Source organism: Hibiscus syriacus, unplaced genomic scaffold, assembly GCF_006381635.1.
Source record: "Hibiscus syriacus cultivar Baekdansim isolate YM2019G1 unplaced genomic scaffold, ASM638163v2 tig00110299_pilon, whole genome shotgun sequence".
NCBI lineage: Eukaryota > Viridiplantae > Streptophyta > Magnoliopsida > Malvales > Malvaceae > Hibiscus > Hibiscus syriacus.
This window is the reverse complement of record NW_024062668.1, coordinates 2193364-2206472: the sequence shown is the minus strand read 5'-3', so window position 1 is coordinate 2206472 and position 13109 is coordinate 2193364. Positions and strand designations below refer to the sequence as shown.

Here is a 13109-nt window from a genome sequence, read left to right as displayed (position 1 = left end):
CCGAAGCATTGAAACATGGAAGACATAATAAATTTTCTCCATTTCATGTGGCAATGCCCATTGATATACCACTGGTCCAACTCTCTTTATGGTCTCATAAGGTCCAATGAACCGAGGACTTAACTTTCCTCTTCGACCAAACCTCAACACCTTCTTACAAGGAGGAACTTTGAGAAACACTTTATCTCCAATTTGATATTCTATCTCTTTTCTTTTTAGATCCTTGTATGATTTATGTCTATCAATTGCTGCTTTGAGATTACTTTGAATTACTTGGACCTTTTCTTCCACTTCCTGGATCAACTCAGGACTAAGAATTTCTTTATCTTTAAGCTCGAACCAATTTAGGGGCGTACGACATCTTCCTCCATAAAGAGCTTCATAAGGTGCCATTTTAATACTTGATTGATAACTGTAGTTATATGCAAATTCGGCAAGTGGCAAGTACCTCTGTCATGATCCTTCGAACTCGATAACACAAGCTCTCAACACATCCTCTAAAATTTGGATTGTTCGCTCAGATTGCCCATCGGTTTAAGGATGAAACGATGTACTAAAGTTTAACCGATTTCCCAATGCTCTATGTAATGATTTCCAAAACCGTGAAGTAAACTATGGATCTCGATCTGAAATAATAGAAACAGGTACACCATGTAGACGTATAATCTCCCTGATATACAGCTCGGTATATTTATCCATGGAAAAGTCAACTCGTACCGGAATAAAATGAGCTGATTTAGTCAATCTGTCTACAATCACCTAGACTGAATCTCTTTTATTCGGAGTCAAAGGTAACCCCGTTACAAAAATCAATTGTTACATTCTCTCATTTCCACTAAGGAATAGACATTGGTTGCAAAATCCTGACGGAACATGATGTTTAACTTTAACTTGTGACATGTTAAATATTTGGATACGAATTCCATAATATCTCTTTTCATTCCATGCCACCAATATCGACTCTTGAGATCCATATACATTTTGTTTCCTCCAGGATGCATGGTCAATGACTACAGTGAGCTTCCGTTAGCAAGTCTTTCTTCAATTCATTAATATCGGGGATCACTAATCTTTCTTGATAATATAGGTTCCCATCAGTCTTCAATTCATAATCCGTAACCTCTCCATTTCTTATCTTCTGTAACTTCTTTGAACACTTTTCATCTCTAGCTTGTAATTCTTTAATTCGATCTAGCCATGATGGCTTGAGAGTCAATTCCGCACATATAGCACCGTCTCCTCTTAACGATAGTCTGGCATTAATAGTACGTAAGGCTGCAAACATCTTCTGACTTAAGGCATCTGCTACCACATTTGCTTTCCCGGATGAAACCGATCACTACATCATAATCTTTTAGGAATTCAACCCATCTCCTCTGTCTTAAATTTAACTCCTTTTGAGTCATCAAATATTTCAAACTCTTATGGTCTGTATACAAGTAGCATCGTTCACCATACAAGTAGTGACGCTAGATCTTAAGAGCGAATACTACTGCAGCCATCTCCAGATCATGCATTGGATAGTTCTTTTCGTGCGGTTTTAATTGTCTCGATGCATAAGCCACCACTTTACCTTCTTGCATTAACACACATCCCAAGCCATTATGAGACACATCACTATACACTACAAAGTTCTTGCCAGACTCGGGTTGAACCAACACGAGCTTCTGTCAAAATATTCTTTAACCTTTCAAAACTCTCTTGGCACTCTGGAGTCCACACAAATTTTATCTCCTTCCTCAATAATTTAGTTAGGGGTAATTCTATTATCGAGAAGTTTTTAACGAACCTTCGGTAATAGCCTGCTAACCCCAGAAAACTCCGGACTTCTAACACATTCTTTGGAACTTCCCACTCTTAAATGGATTTAATCTTTTGGGGATCCACTCGAATTCCTTCTGTAAAAATCACATGTTCAAGGAAAGTCACTTCTCCAACCAGAATTCACATTTGGAGAGTTTAGCATAAAGCTTCTTTTCTCTCAAAATCTATAGAACAATCTTTAAAATGTGAACTATGATCTTCTTCTGACTTTGAATACACTAAAATATCATTGATAAACACCACTATGAATCGATCCAAATAGGGTTGAAATATTCGGTTCATGAGATCCATGAAAGCGGCAGGTACATTGGTTACCCCTAAGGGCATTACTATGAACTCATAATGACCATATCTCGTTCAAAAGCTATCTTCAGAATATCTTTATCTTGAATCTTCAATTGATGGTAACCAGAACGTAAATTAATTTTTGAAAATACTGAAGCTCCCTTTAATTGATCAAATAAATCGTCAATTCGGGGGAGGGATACTTGTTCTTGATGGTCACTTTATTGAGTTGTCTATAATCAATGCAAAGACGCATGGATCCATCATTCTTTTTGACGAACAAAACTGGAGCTCCCCAGGTGAGACACTCAGTCTGATAAACCCTTTGTCCATATTCTTGTAATTGGATCTTTAATTCTTGTAACTCTTTTAGGGCCATTCTGTATGGTGCCATGGAGATAGGTGCAGTTCCTGGCATTACCTAAATATGAAATTCTACCTCTCTGTCTAGAGGCAAACCCGATAATTCTACAGGAAAAACATCGGAAAACTCTCTAACTATAGGAATTTCTTCAATCCCCTTCTCTTTAGCTCTAACATCCAACACACTAACAATAAACCCTTCATATCCCTGTAACAATAACTTCTTTGCCAACATCACTGATATTATATTAGCCAATGAGTTCCATCATTCACTAAATACAATAACTTCTATACCTTCTGAACTTCTCAACGTTACTCTTTTCAGTCTACAATCAACATTAGCGTACTGACGATATAACAATCCATTCCCAGTATCACCTCAAATTCGTCTAAAGATAATTCCATCAGATTAGCAGGGAATTCAATTCCCTGAATTCGTATGGGACACCCTCGACACATCATATTGACTCGAGCACTGTGCCCTATCGGATTAGTCACTACCACCTCACTACTAATAACTTCTAACGAATATTCAATCTTTTACTAATTTACTACAAATGTAAGAATAAGTAGACCCAGAATCGATCAATACAAACACATTCTTGTCATACAACTAAAAAAACCTCCGATAATCTCTGGGCCATCTCGATCCTCGCTAGTCTTGAGATTATACAACGAGCTGTAGAACGTATCTCTTGTGAGCTGAGACTCTGACTGACTTCTTCCCCTGACTCTACCTCTTCCCCTCTGGGTAGCCGAGGTAGACCTTTCTGGCTGAGCAATTCACCAGCTAACATGCGATAATCCCGAACAAAATGCCTGATGTCCCCAAATTTAAAAAGACTCCATAAATCATCCAACATATCCCGAGTGATTCTTTCCGTAATGTGGCATTGTCTGACTTGACTTGGGTTAGATCTCCCAGCTCCAGATCCCACTGAATGTGTCTGTTGACCCCTCATCTGATTTGATCCCCTCGCAAAAGATGTAAGTGACTCTGATCTCACTTGGGGTCGAGAACTCACATCTTTGCCAATTTTTGATGGTGCATCACTCGATGATGCGCCTGATCTTTTTGAAGTCTGAGCTCAAAAATCTCTGAACCTCTCATTTTGAGCTCTTTCTAGAGCTTTAGCACAATTCACCACTTCTTGACATGAAGATAAGTTCAACACAATAATATCTCTTTTAAATGAGGATAATCCCTCTACAAACCACTCGCAAGCATCTTCTCTGTAGGAATTAACTCAGCAGCGAAGCGGCTCAGCTTGTTGATTCACACTCGTATTCATAAACTGTACGGTTCCATTGCTTCGATTCATGAACTCTTGTTTCATCTATCGATAAATTGATCTCCGATGTATTTATGCTTGAACTCTTCTAAAAACAAGGACCAAGTTACCTGATTAACAAACATTCTCAATATAACATTGGTCCACCAAATCCTGGCTTGCCCTCGGAGCAAAGAGACTACTCCATCCAACTTGTCAGCATCAGAACAATGAAGTCCTTCAAGCATAATTTTCACATCATTAAGCCAAATGTCCGCAGTAACATGACCTTTTTTGGCTTCACCTCTAAACTCTGGTGCTCCTAAACCCTTCAACTCCTTTGTAATATTCATTCTCGGAGTTGAAGTAACAGAAGGTTGAAAACGCTCCAATACCGCGTTCATATAATTTCATATGAGTACACATGATCATTTTCATTATTTCTCATACCTGAATGGATTCTCATATAATTGCATTCATTCAAATAAGTTCATATTCAAGCATGAATAAATTATGCATAAAAGCACTTTAGCATTAATACATATATAAATATGCATGTACATGAATGTGAAATCATAAGTTTAACTATAAGAGATAGACTCATCGCAAGTCTTATCTCAATACAATTTCATATGAGATATGCACTCACCTTAGCCTTGCTTTGACTCGATTCTAATCCTTCGATTGTTCCGGAACAAGATTACGTTCTATATCTACATAGTAATACATTGGTACATATCAGTATACTAATTGATATATTCTAAACTATCAATCCTTAGGCTAAAAGGAAAGCTATTTTCATCTTTTAATGAAGGTATGCATCGATGCACTACACAGTGTATCGATGCATCCCTTAACGTGTGCATCGATGCACTATCTATGCATCGGTACACAAATCCCATTCGATATTTGTATTTTAAGGGGGTATTTTGAGCACGAAAAATCCCTTCATAATCCTCTCAACACTTCCTATTTCACCTCCTTTTATGTCTCTAACTTGCATACACCTAGTTAAACTAATTATTATCCAATCAATACCTCTAAAACTTATAAATCCAATCCTCCATATAAAATTCAAGAATCTCACTCAAATTCCAACATGTTCTAAATCTAATTCTAACATTCATATCCCTCAATCAAGTTGGTGACAGGTCAAATTCAACTTCCAATTCTCATTATGAACTTTATTTCAAAATTTCATTCAGAACTCTTAACCTTTAATTCTTTATACACTCTTCATCTTGTTGTTTTAAAGCAACTTAAGCTTTCCTTAAGCTTATTTAGCATCTAATGATCAGAACAAAACTTAAATTTCAGCAAACAATTAGCTCATGAGAAATCTCACATTTGTTTTAACCTCTTCACGTGTGGAGAAAGAAGAGAATAAGAGAACTCTGGAACCTTGTGTTTTACTTCAATCTTTTCCATGTGTATCTAATATATATCTCTTCTTTAATTATTTTCCATACAAATGACTATTCTATCCTTCAATTCTATCTTCCTTGCAATTTAACCATATACCCAATTACAATACTATTCAATTATTCTGCTTTAGTCACTAAATTTTGAAGTTTTACAATTTAGTGACTAACTCGATATTGAGGCTGTTACAATATCCATGTTGGATGCGAATGCCCACACCTAGTGGAATTCTATAGTGAGTAGTGTTCTGATCGATCGTCTGACGTGTGACTTATTTAGGGAGCATTTTAAGAATCGGTTCTGGGAGAGCGATATCTCGCGCAGAGACGACAACAGTCCCAGACCTAGTTTAGGGACATATGATTATTTCTAGTATGAGTTTGATTTTTTGAAGTTGTTGAAATATGGTTCTTGCTTGGTACCTACTGAGAGAAATAAGTGTCATAAGTTTGCTCAGGGACTTAGGTATGAGTTGCGTTGGCAGGTTTTTACTCACCAGAATGAGGTATTTGATACTCTGGTAGAGAGAACGAATGATGTTGAGGAAGTTGAGACTACGACTCCTATAGAGAAAGAGTATATCGAAAGCGGTCTAGGAGACCTTCTAGTGTATCTGAGTTTCTTCCCGTCTTGAGAAGAAATTTTATTTTGCAGCCCTTAAAGGAGTCATACATACTCGAGGTCTGCATCACCTTCACCCTTAACAGTTAGTCGATGCGACTCTTCAGGTTTCTTTCCTATGCCAAGTTGTGAGTATTATAGTAATCGATGGAGGGGAGTGTCAGAAAAAAAGGGTATACGTTATCGTTGTGGGTCTAATGAGCATTTCCTTAGGAATTTTCCCCACTCTGCCTGTTTTGAGCGTACATCTAGTGTAACCCCTGCTCATTCCCAGGCTTCTATTCAGACCCCAACTATGAGTCATAGTCAGGGTAGGAGTTCTGGATCTGCTTCTAGGACTGATGGTAGAGCCCGATCACAATAGAGTAGAGAACCAACTTTGTCTGATGTTAGACATCATGCTTTTGTCTACGCTACTAGACGTTTTGATGACTGATATGAGCCTAAGATTTTTGCAGGTATACTTATTATTATTTATGTCCCTTATCATGCATTTATTGAGAATGATCTCATCTATTCTTATATTTCGAGCTCTATATCCCGAGGCCCTCAGATTCTGATTTAGTATATTGAGATAAATGTTATCATTACGAGTCTAGTGAGATAGCTTGTTATCATAGATAGAGTGCTTAATCTTGTTCTTCGAAGGAACCACTAAAGGCTTAGTTCCATACCTATTCGACTTGGTGAATTTTGAGGGCAAAATTCTTTTAAGAGGAAGAGAATTGTCATACCCTAAAAATTATGGATTTATATTAATAATTTTAATTATTCTTTTGAGGGACTAATTTATGAGAATTTGTAAACTTAGGATCTATTTCGTAAGATTCCAATCAGTTCAAGGACTTGAATCATGAATTACCATTATCCTTTGGCTCAAAAATAAAATAATATGTGTGGTTGTGAGTTTTGAACCCGCGTCCTCCAGAACCTTCTCTTTTAACCTTTACTATTTAAGCTATACTATTGTAGATGATGGGATTTAACTAATAATTTATTTTAAATTGATTTAGGGGATTCTAAAATCGATATTCTTTGGTGCATCTATTTTTATCTTTCCCCATATGAAATTCAGTCTTCTAGAGCACTCATCTCTCTCCCTAACTCATCACCATCGTCGTTCTCTAGTCTATGGCCAGTAGTGGTAGTCACCACCACCGTCAGAAGGTTCGTCGTCAACTCGTGGCCAAAATCCCTCTAGGCTATTCATCGTGAATCACTGTTGATCATCGTAGAGGACCCTGTGAAGTTTTGTCAAAACCTAAAAACCTATTTTTATCTTTTAACCGATTTCAACCACCACAAGCATTCGTAGGTCTTACTGCTGTCACCAAACGTATTCATCCCACACCGAACAAAACTTTACCACTCTCGCGTCGGTTGGTCTTGTCGTTCGCTGTGAAGATCTTGTTCAATGTTCATCGGAAAACTAAAATTCTCCCTCGAGTTCTATCGATTTTGCACCGATCCCGAGCTTCATTCGTTTCACTGCCACCTGGTTCCCCACTCTGTTTCGACCAAAACCAAGATGAGTCTTCCTCCTATTGACGACCTCCATCGTCCTTCGTTGAGAGTACCTGTGATTCTCCTAACCGTTCAATTGCTCGACCTAACTCATCTCGATCCGTCTGACCGCTTGAGCCGTGACTACTAGGTCATGTACTACTTTTGATCATAGCGATTCTAGTGTTCAGTAGATTTCTCAGATCGATCCTTTTTGTGAGGTGTGTTCCTTGTGTGCTATATATCTATTTTTAAGTATCTATCTGAATTACCATGTGTACATGAATGTTTTACCTGATTTGAAACATGATCGATTTAAATGACTGAAAAGCCTGATTATGATTTATTAATTTCCTAAATCCCTGATATTTGTTTTATTGATTTTAAATTATAGTTTGACTGATACATGTTCTCTGGTTATTGTTTACTAAAAAATGTTTGGCCTTTGAGTTCTGATTTATTAGTAATGTCTGAAACTTTTTTCACTGGGGAAATTCTGGGATGTACTCTGGAAGCTTTGCAGGTTCAGTTCCGATCAAGCTAGTAATTCCTTATGGACCTAAGACAACCCTTGGGTGGGCTCCTAGGTCAATGGGACTAGTTGTAAGACCTTATGGACTCTATGGCGCTCCCATAGGGTGGCTCATTTCCTTTGTGTATTGGGTAAGTCCTTATGGACCTAAGGGCACTCCTCTCAGGTGGCTCCTATGCATCGACTAGGGTAAGTCCTTATGGACCCAAGGTGCTCTCTTAGGTTGGCTCCTAGATCTTATGGACCTATGGTAAGTTCTTATGGATATAATTCTGGAGAACTGCATTTGGTGTAAGGTTGGATGGTAACTATATGATTTTACTAAAAAATTGTATTGTAACTTTCAAACTATGAAACTGAACTGATTTTAAAATTATTCATATGTTTTATTTAGCACTGTTGGAACACACTCAGCTCCCTAGCTCACTTCCCCATCTTTTTTTTCTTTCAGATATTTTTGGATAGATACCCCAGACCCGACACTTGGAGGATCGACGCATTCCGAACAATATATTTTGTTGTAATGTTTTAATCTTCCGAACTATATTTATTTTGGTGACATATGTATATTATTTTGATATACTTCTTTAACGGATTATTTCCTTTCACCTCTGATGTATGGATTATTTTGTCAATGGTTATTGGTATTTTGTTTTACTTGTGATATTTCATGTTTTATATTGGTCGAGTTGAGTTTTACTATTATAACTATGTTTTTAAAGAGGTTTTGATTTTTAAAATGTTAAACTTATTTTGGAAATTTCTATTATGGTCGTATCGTATAAGTTGGATCTAGAGGGTTATATATCGCAACCAACCAATTACCCTAATAACCACAATTCACTGTACTTGAGTCCAACCTGAAATTAGGCAGTGCCGATCTATTTACGATATTCAGGTAATCATTTGAACTACAGTTTTAGTTCAGTCTTCTTGTTGGGGGATAAAGGGTTCATTTAATTTGAACATGATTTTTGATGAATATACAACATACCTCCTCGAAGACAGCTTTGACCCGCTTGAGTTATTGCCAAAGGACAAAGTGGGAAAGCTGGGCATGCCATATCAGTTAAGTTCAGGGGGTCCACATATTTAGGATGTTTTTTCATAGCAAGAACCAGTCAGCTGTTCGTCTAATTCGATAAATGAATTATGTCAAAATGAAGGAGAGTAAGGCAAACAAGTTTTGTGCGATTCTACGCAACAGTGTAAAGCGTAATGGTTTGTGTGATCCCATACTAGCAGTCTTGTCTAGCTACTAATGTGCCATAAAATTATGCAACTTTAAAACTTTTGCAAGTAATGAAAATCTACCTCCGATGAACTCGACGATCTCCGTCTCTTCCACTGCGCCACCGTCTCTCCCTCCGCCTCGTCCTCACAATGATCCCACTCTCTTGTTCTATAATATCAGTACGATTTATTTTTTTTGGTTTTTTGTTTAGTTGTATTTACAACTTTAAATAGATGAATCGACCCTCTTCTTCTTCTTGTTTGTTTTGTAAGTTTCCTCTTTGTTTTGTCTATATATTTGTTACTCAGTTTAAAATACGAGTCTATTATCTAACAAAATTTTAATGGTGATTTTCATGTTTAGTTTTTGCAGATGTTGCAGAAAATTGAGATTCCAGAAAAACCCATGTTTAAATCTGAATTCCCTCCTCAAGGTTTATTCTATTGCCGCTTTTTTCACTGTTTTGTTATCTGTTTCATTGTAACCTAAAGAGTTATTAAACACGTTGTTTAGCGAGGTTACTTTAGAATATCATGTCTAATTGCTGAGGTGATTTAATTTACATATGTATGCTTTGAGCTTTTTTGTAAGTGGTAAATGGTTATATCTGGTGTTTCTATTGGTATTCCTTTTTTGGTATTTTGTAGATTAATGAGGAGGCGAGTGAGAAAGTTTTGGAAGTGAGCATAAGTACAATGAAATACGCAAGCCAATCTATGATAAGCGGAATGAGAAGATTAAGTCGATTCTTGATTTCTGGTTAACAGCTGTAAGCTCTTCTATTATTTCTTATCAATTTAGGGATTTTCCCCTTAAATCTGTCTCCATGTTGAGAAGAAGGATTTCATTTGATTTGTTCTTTTATGTACAGTTCTTGAGTCATCCTGCTCTTGGTGAACTTTTGAATGACGAGATCAGAAGGTTTAATATCACTTCTTTCCCAAACTGAAACTGGTTCAGCACTTCTATTACTTTGCAAAAAAAAATTTAGTTCCATTTATTTATTCATTCATTTATAAATATGTAATTCTAGGTAATTTCTTTCTTATTTATTCATTCTTCTTATTTTCAACCTTTTGTTGCTTGATAGATATTTAAGTATATTAGCTCACTTTAAGTGGAAGATTTTAAAGATTTGAAATCTGGCTACTTTATTACATTTGTAAGTTTATTTATTTTCCTTTTCTTATCTTATTCTGTAGGAAATTGAAGTTGCATTTTACATTTAATCATGGTCTAATCAGTCATCACAATTTGTTGACTGGCTTTTGTTATATTTTTCAGAACTTCGATCCCAATCCATACTTTGAAGATGCGAACCTTACGAAGACCTTCACCTTCCTTGATGAAGGAACCAAGATTAGTGCTTCCAAAATCAAGTGGAAAGAAGGCATGGTGAGGGTTTCTTCTATTTTCATGTCTACTCATGTTATTTGTTTCCTTTGGTTATCATGTTAAATTAGTTTTCTAAATGTCAAGGGCTTGCCAAATGGAGTTGACCATGAGAAGAAAGGAAACAAGATACAGTTTGCTGAAGAAAGGGTTGCTATCATATTTGTCAATCAAATTTCTCCCCAGCCTGAGGACTTTAGTCACATAAAACCTGAGATTAATTTCTCTGTTGTGTATTATAGTCACTTCATTTTTTTTCTCAATAATTTTATTGAACTTCAGCTTAGCATCTTATAAGAATCTTAGTTATTTCATGAGTCATCTTCCTTTTGTTATGTAGAGCTAAACCTTGGCAGATAGAGTTTTCCTTTTTTAGTGCAGACAAATTAAGATTACACATGCATTATGTATTATTGTGTATTGTGATTATAAATAGTATGCATTTATATTTTTCTTTTAGTTTATTAAGTTGCATTATAACTTCTAACATGGTAAGAATTTGTTGTACTGCAAAGCTTGGGTCATTTATGACATTGTCTTGTATTTGATTTTGCCTCTTTCACTTAACCACCATCTCTATATTATACTAAATTTATTACACGTGAATGCAGCTTCTTTGCCTGGTTTTCTGATTCTCAGCAGAAAGATGACATGGATGAAATTCATGATGAGGTAAACTCTTTATGCATGTGCTGTGTGAATGTAGGTTTTCCTTCTTTTTTTCTCATTTTGTTAAAGAGTTGGCGCCTGGCCTAAGCTTTCACTTGATAAACACTACAGGTAGCAGAGATAATCAAGGAGGATTTATGGCCCAATCCCCTCACATATTTCAATAATGTAACTTCATTTACTTTGGATTCTTCCCCCGGTTTTTTTTATACCATTTATGATTATCTTATGCTTCCTTTAAATTTTTCATAACCTGATGCAGGATGATGATGAAGAAGATTTTGAGGATGATGAAGAGGTATCATCTTTTGCCTTCTTTTTCTTTCAATTACTAAATTCATAATCTTCCTGTATCATTTGTTCTTGCATGTTTTCTTTCAGGATAATGGCATGATGTAGGTTTTGTGGTCTTTATTTTAACATTTTTTGTTTATTTTTCAATAAAGATAGAGTAGATTGGTCTATTTTCATTGTAGATATGTTTGTAGGACATGCTTACTAGAGTTTAGCTTGTAGTTAAAATTTGAATTCATCAATTGAGTAATAAATTGCTAATAACAAAAATGTGAATATAGAGCTCCCTTACTAGGGTTTCTCAAATGGTTGGAAAGGATGCATCCTTTTAGTTTCAAGTATATGCTCATTTTCTTTTGCTGGAGCGGTTGTGAATGAAACATTTGTGTGAGATATACTCCTAGAGCGGTTGGAAAGTATATGCTCATTTTCTTTTGCTGGAGCGGTTGTGAAGGTGACATTTGTGTGAGACATTCCTTCTTACTTGAGGTCCCAAATTCAATCGTACATTTTGTTAGATTCGATTATGGCTTGCTGCATAGTTGAGTCAAGTTCAAACTACCCCTGGTAACTCTATAGCTTAGGTTTCTTTTTCCAAACTAATTAAACTTTATGTTCTCTCTGGACCTGGAAACATAAACCGGCTAAAAGGGTGGAGTTGATCATGTTCTACCGTAAAGAATACCCAAAACTATTGTAATGAAACCGTCAGAACTTGTGGCTCATTTTCTTTCTTCTTATGCTTATTCCAGGTTGACAAACAAGGACTTCCCATAGGTTTACAACTAATAGGTCATCCATGGGGTGAAGCTACAGTTCTACGTTTGGCTTCTGCAATCGAGGTATAAACAAGTTTATGTCCTTGAAAGAGAATGTTTTGAACTCTATATTCGAGGTTGCATAACTAATTATAAAGAAAATGTCTCATGTTTCCAGGAACTTTGTATCAAATCCAGGAAGACACCTGCTTCATTCTATGACATCTCAAAGGCCAAGTAAGAGCCTTCATGGACTATATATTGCAGATCCTTATGTTGTCTCTTCAGAATCACCAATAACGATGCATCTCTAAACATCGTTATCTTATTTGATGTATCTTATGTAGAAAACTTTATTATGTCGTGATATTTTGTATCGACATATGATTACAATATTTTTGATAACTTAATGTTAATATATTGTATGCAAATGGATTGCTTATATATAATATGATATATATATTTAGTATTATGAGGCATTAAATGTGATTTAGTTTGATTATTTGTCAATCTACAATATATATATATATAATTTACGATATACAATAACGACACACGAATGTGTGTCATCTTTTCTAATAACGTGTGCTTCAATGACACAATGTAAGTCATAAATTCGTGTCATAAATTTATGACACACAAATGTGTGTCGTCTTCATTTATGACGGGGGCTTCAATGACGCGCAATGAGAATCATAAATGTGCGTCATAAATACATGTCATAAATGCGTGTCATAAATGTGCGTCATAAATGCGCGTCATAAATGCGTTTCATAAATGCGCGTCATAAATTTATGACGCACTGTTGCGCGTCATCTTAAATTCATGTCGGTGGCTTCAACGACAGGCAAATGTGTGTCATCCGCACCTATAGATGACGCGCAATGAGCGTCATTAAAGGGGTTTTTTCTACTAGTGAGCCCAGCTTGAGCAAGAGCCGT

General features: G+C 36.2%; 1 pseudogene; it reads left to right on the top strand.

Moving 5' to 3' along the window:
• Positions 1-5569: 5569 nt before the first annotated feature.
• Positions 5570-11733, top strand: LOC120116616 (annotated as a pseudogene).
• The last annotated feature ends 1376 nt before the right edge of the window (positions 11734-13109 follow it).